The sequence below is a fragment of the Phoxinus phoxinus genome (genome assembly GCF_949152265.1).
Source record: "Phoxinus phoxinus genome assembly, chromosome: 19".
Taxonomy (NCBI): Eukaryota; Metazoa; Chordata; class Actinopteri; order Cypriniformes; family Leuciscidae; genus Phoxinus; species Phoxinus phoxinus.
Genome location: NC_136894.1, coordinates 6,152,187 through 6,158,186, shown reverse-complemented (window position 1 = coordinate 6,158,186; position 6,000 = coordinate 6,152,187). Strand labels below are relative to the sequence as shown.

The 6,000-nt window shown below is 37.8% G+C and overlaps 1 long non-coding RNA gene across 1 annotated transcript in view; it reads left to right on the top strand.

The window, feature by feature from the left end:
• The first annotated feature begins 841 nt into the window (after positions 1 to 841).
• The window catches only part of LOC306987380, a 73,026-nt gene continuing 67,867 nt past the window's right edge, over positions 842 to 6,000 (top strand). Inside the window, exons 1-2 of the long non-coding RNA XR_013795151.1 lie at positions 842 to 1,131; positions 2,801 to 2,866. This is a non-coding gene — a long non-coding RNA (uncharacterized lncRNA). The remainder of the gene's footprint in view (positions 1,132 to 2,800; positions 2,867 to 6,000) is intronic.

The following is a 6,000-nucleotide window of genomic DNA, read 5'->3' as shown; positions in this document are numbered from 1 at the left end:
ACAGGGGGAACGGATTTCGATGGCTGTTTTTTGGCCGTCGGATTCTGTTCCCCCTGAAAAAAAAAACAGCTGTCGGAATCCGTTCCCCCACTCCCATTATGAGAGGCGTTGTAGTGGCTTAAAAAAATCTTATTTTATTTTGTGTGGGGATGGAGCTTACCTTGCACCAGTTTAAAGAAATATATTTTCGATTTGTTTACCTTTTATTGTGAAAGGAAAATATTGGATAAAAAAAAGCCAGCGAGCTGGGACTTGAACTTGAGTCACCTAAAAATCGTTGGCTCTAAATGTCAGTGCGTGGACCACTAGGCTGTGGCAACCTTGTAAATAAACCACTTTGTTAGATATTAGAAGATCCTCCTTGTGTAAAAAATACAGGGGGAACGGATTTCGACGGCTGTTTTTTGGCCGTCAGATTCTGTTCCCCCTGAAAAAAAAAAACAGCTGTCGGAAGGAATCCGTTCCCCCACTCCCATTATGAGAGGCGTTGTAGTGGCTTAAAAAATCTTATTTTATTTTGTGTGGGGATGGAGCTTACCTGGCACCAGTTTAAAGAAATATATTTTCGAGTTTTTTTACCTTTTATTGTGAAAGGAAAATATTGGATAAAAAAAAGCCAGCGAGCCGGAACTTGAACTTGTGTCAGCTAAAAATCTTCAGCTCTTAATGTCTGGACCACTAGGCTGTGCCAACCTTGGAATTAAAGCACTTTGTTAGATATTAGAAGATCCTCCTTGTGTTTTAAGTTGAATTACTGAAATAAATTAACTTTTTCACGATATTCTAATTTTTCGAGTTTCACCTGTAGCCTATACGTCACCCATGCGTGTCTCGTCATATCATAGAGAAAAGTTGCTCCACTCCACTTTGATTCGTGTGGGAGTGGCATAGGGTTGTTACACAAAGAAGAGTGAGAAAAGTTTTGATATGAAACAAACGTGATATGAAATCACAAACGTATGGGGAACCAACCGTTTTAAACAAACACGTGTCTGCTGGCAAAAAGAGAACGTGACAGAGCTCGTATAATAAAATGAGAATCAACATTGGCTTGGCTTTTCGGAGATGGCGAGAACTGATGGATTTGAAATGTTGTCAAAGCGACGCAGAGATGGTGTTATTTCTCGACAGGTGAGTAAGGTATTTTATTGAACAGATAAATTGCCATATGTAGCTCTCTAACAGAGTTAATTGTAAATCAGTATCTATTGTGAAGGGTCATTTCATTATTAATTTATTTTCAAGGAAGTAGGCTACAATGAATGGGTAGGCTATAGCTAGTAACGTATTCAGCTAGTCAGTTTGAGTTCCTTTCCATCTAAACTGGTTATCTCTTAAACCAAGAATGTTTATGAGCAGAGGGTAATTACTAATATCTCTATTTGTTTTAGTCACAAAAAAGAAAAAAGAAACATATCCATCCACAGTCACGCAGAGCCGAAGCACAACCAAACCAGTGTTCTTCCGCAAAATGCAAGCAGTTTTTTTTTACCGCTAGAGGGCCAAAAGTTACATAGTGTACATTCAAAATATTATACTATATGATTATACGATTTCTGTAACCCAATAAATATGTTAGAGCTGTCAAGCATTTATATAGACATTTTGGTAACACTTCACAAAGAGCTCTGATTAGTTAAAGCTGCAGTCCGTCGTTTTTCCTCTTTGTCGCCATCTCTGTTCGAAATCTGCAATTGCAGTTATTCGCGGAATTATTAACTGTGCGTGGGTAGTAAATCGGCATGAAACAGCGCGGATGAACACAATGTATTGAGGAGAACCTGTCGCGTCCCTGTGGATACTGTACTGTCATCAGCAATCTCAGAGTATACTTTTTGAAAGTGTCAACATTAGAATTTTCATCGGTAAATGTCATCTGAACAAGTAACATTCACTTTTGTTCTGACCAAATTCGGGGGGTGGGGGGAAGCATTGCAGTAGGCTATATCATGCTGATTAAATCTAACGATTGCTTATATCACGTCAAAACGTGAAAAATATATTTTTTCTGTAGCCACTCTGAAGTCCGAAGTCTTTGTGTTTTACAACTGGTGAATCTCCAGTTGTCACTGGTGATTGTCGCTTTAAACTTTCGGGATCCGCTATACCAAGTGCTAAGCTAATCTCCACCTCCATCATCCACACACGCTAGCCGGGGACTCCTTCTCTATGTGTACAGAAGTGACGTAATGACGCAAAGATGCTCGAAATTCCCGCGGAAATCCACCAGTACCACTGGAATTAAATGTATTATTACAAGCTTACCGTTTTGAATCGAGGTAAGGCAAGCAGATCGTTTTGAACACTGGCTGGTTACGTTTTTTTTTCAAAAATGTATTTTTTGATATTTTTAAACCCAAAAAAGTGCCGGACTGCAGCTTTAACATTACTTGAGTCATTAACTAACAATAAGCAATATATCTGTTTATGTATCAAAATTGTCCACATTATTCAATAAAAATACAACTGTTCATTGTTAATGTCCATTAAATAATATTTACAGATCCAACTTTTTATTTAAATAATGTATTAGTCAATTAAAATTAACTAAGATTAATTGTTGTTTTAGAAGTATTTTTCATTAGTAGTTTGTGTTAAGTACTAAAGTTAACAAATTAAACCTTATAGTAAAGTGTTACTGAAATTTCCAAGGTTTAAAATAATTCTAGCAATTTTAGTGATTTTTCTAGACCTGAAAACCACCACCTTAAAATGTCCAGATATTCAGTTTTTCCATGACATTGGAAACCCTATTTATTTATGCACTTCATATGGATTTATTGACTGACCTTTTCGACAGGTCACATCATTTCGCCAGTGGGAGGCGATAAGCGACTTATGCTGTTATTTTGTGCCACAATTTTAGGTAAGTGAGTCTTTGATTCATTCACTTAACTGAGTTTTAACGCACACAGTTATTATATGACCAAGGCAAGCTATTATTCTTTAATTTAAACATCTGCATTTGTACAAATCTACTGTACTAATAAAGTCAAGAAAGAGCGTTTAAACTTTCTGCAATGAAAACAAGCATTTTTTTTTTTTTTTTTTTTGTCATTCTTTAACTTAAAAGATTTCTAAAACATCAAGATGCTCTCTACACCTCGCACAGAAAGTTTAAAAGCGGAATATTGCTTTATAGCTGTGTTTGTTGAATAATCAGTCTAACAAATATTTGTTCTATCATTCGGTAGAAATTGTTATTCGTTCTAAAGACATTATTTGTGTCTGAATAGGATATTCAGCTTCGGGCACGTCCCTGCTATCCACAACTGAGTTTGCCTGACATTCACTAAAGAAGATGACATCTAATTTAGATAACAGTTCACGCTTCTGCTCCCCTTGTTAGCTACTCATATAGACCTTAGTCAGGGTTGTGGCATATTTAATATCTGACAGAAATGAAAACGATGCAGTGAGAGTGTGTGATCAGCAGATTGTACTGCTGTTCAATGACGTCTTTCCAAAAAAAAAAAAAAGTAAAAGTAAACAAACACTTCCCAAAGCAGTTTTGAAAGTTGTGAGTTGTGATTATTACATGATAGGAACTTTATACAGCGCATGCCATTGCAAAGACTGAAAGTCTCCTTCGCATCCTCGTTCACATGCGCCAGAAGGGCTGCTGCTTTTGCATAGTTTGTGCTTGCTGTTTAATAATCATTTGAAACTTAGCAAAAATGTATAAACATTAATTAAACTATTTAAAAATCAATTAAAAATGAATTTAAACCTGTATATCACATCACGCTGTACCCACATTGGACCAGCGGTTTTGAAAAAAGATGGATGGATGATTCAGCTGCAGCTTGCAGTCACAGTGCATTATGGGTATTCTAGCCGTTGAACGTACATTGGTTCATTATTGCGGTGCATTGTGGGATTGAATGAGTGCACTCGATAACATCCACTATGTTTCGGACACCACTACAAATGGCTGTCACCTCAAATAGTGCCATATTTACTGGAATATGGGCGATTTCGGACACAGCCATAATATGACAGGGAACAGGAAGAGAACCAAACCAGAACAAAACATAATCCTGGCAAGAATATTCATAAATAACTTTTCATAGCCAGTTGGGAACATTAGCCAAATGTTCATCATAATAACATATATTTATTTTTGTAGCTGGGTTGTTTAATAATTAAGACAACTTAGTGTTTTATTGCTAAGTTATATTTAAGGCCCAGACGAAATCTATGCACTTTCCTTGGCTTTCTCATGCTTATTTTGGGAGATTATTTCAGTTAAATTTAAAAATCCTCATCAGTTAGCTAGCGATATTTCAAAACCAAACAAGAACATTCAGAAGCTCTTTGTGGAGTTCTGCGCTCACAAAGTCCATTAAGGCCCTGGCTACGAAGAATCAGAAGATTCTAGAAAGGGAGAGAAAGAATAAGGATGTTCAGATTGACATTTGTGAGTCAGCCCAGCTGCGAGGCAGCACTAATCAGACCCAGGGTGCAATCAGGGGAGATGCTGTTCCAATCATTAAGAGGAGGTGAGAGAAGAGGAGCAGTGCTGGCACCGTAAGAGGCTTCAGCATTCCGCCAGAACCACTGTGCACATAAAGGAGTGTCCGACTTGTCTAGTAATCAGGCTAGAGAAACGATGGATAGAGTGAACGAGAGAGAAAGAAAGGGAGCGAACACATTCCCTGAAGACTGTCAAGTGGCGCCAAGCTAATAATCAGTTTGTTCTTGGCTGATTAGGAGCTAATCATGGCCCAAACAGAGCACAGGGCCCACAGTTACAGCGCTGATCCTACATCCCTGTCTTCGCTTAACACGTGACGGTCTGCCTAGACAGATGGAGGGAGAGGGAGAGAAATCAACAGCTATTGGGTATTAAGGAGCTTCCCTGGCGTTCAAAGAGCGACAATATTTACTCTCTGATGAGTTCTGATTTGCATCCGAATGCAAGCACAGGAAGTCAAGGATAAACAGTTGAACACAAGGTAAAACATAAAGAACGTCATGCCATTTTATTTCTTCAAGGGTCGTTTCTTCTGTTTTTCATTGATTTGTTTATCCTTTATGATGAAGAGTTTTTTTTATAATATGTTATACAGCAATGCACGCTGTAATTATTCTTTCAAAAATGTGCTCTTTTGGACTGATTTTTTAAGAAATCAGCCTCGTCAGACAAACAGTTAGTGCTGCCAGTCATATTTGGCTGAAAAATAAATCCCATCATTCACAGCCAGAAGCGTTGCCCGTTCAAATAGAGTGTGAACATGAGGGACACACGTCCCTTTTTTTAATGCAATATATTATTATTATTATTATATTGATAATACTTTGCAATAAAGTTCCATTTGTTAGCTTTAATTAGTTAACATGAACTAACATGAAAAATGCTAAAGTAGATCAAAGTATTTCTTAGTTAATGTTAGTTTAAATTTTTTTTAAATCAAAATTGTATCTATTAAAGAGGACCTATTATGCCCTTTGTTGTTGGGGTCTACTAGAACAGGTTTTCATGCATATATATATATATTTTTTTTTTCACATTTGCAGCACCTCTCTTCCCAGTCTGTCAGTAAAACTCTGTTTAGTTCCTGTCTCTATGAAGCCCCTCCTTTTGAAAAGCACAATTTGCTCTGATTGGTCGGCTGGACCAGTGTGTTGTGATTGGTCAAGCGTGTTTCAGAAATGTCACACCCCTTTCCAACCGCCAGTTTCAACCATAGACTGTATAAAACAATGGATGTAGTGTCCGTGATGTCACCCGTAGGTTTCTGAAGAGCATTTTTTGAAACCCAAAGTGGGCGGAGATGGCAATCTTGGCAGTGCGTCACTCCCGGATAACTGAATATGGGCAAAGAGGCGGGATTAGCTGAGGCAACGTGACGGCTAACAGACAGCAGACAAACAGCTAGTAGTGACAGCAGCGGCAATCCACCTGTCACTCAAGTGGCCACGCCCATAACTTTGCAGAACTTTAAGGCTTAATATAATTTAAACGGATGAGTTATCAAAAAAATCAAGATTAGCTAT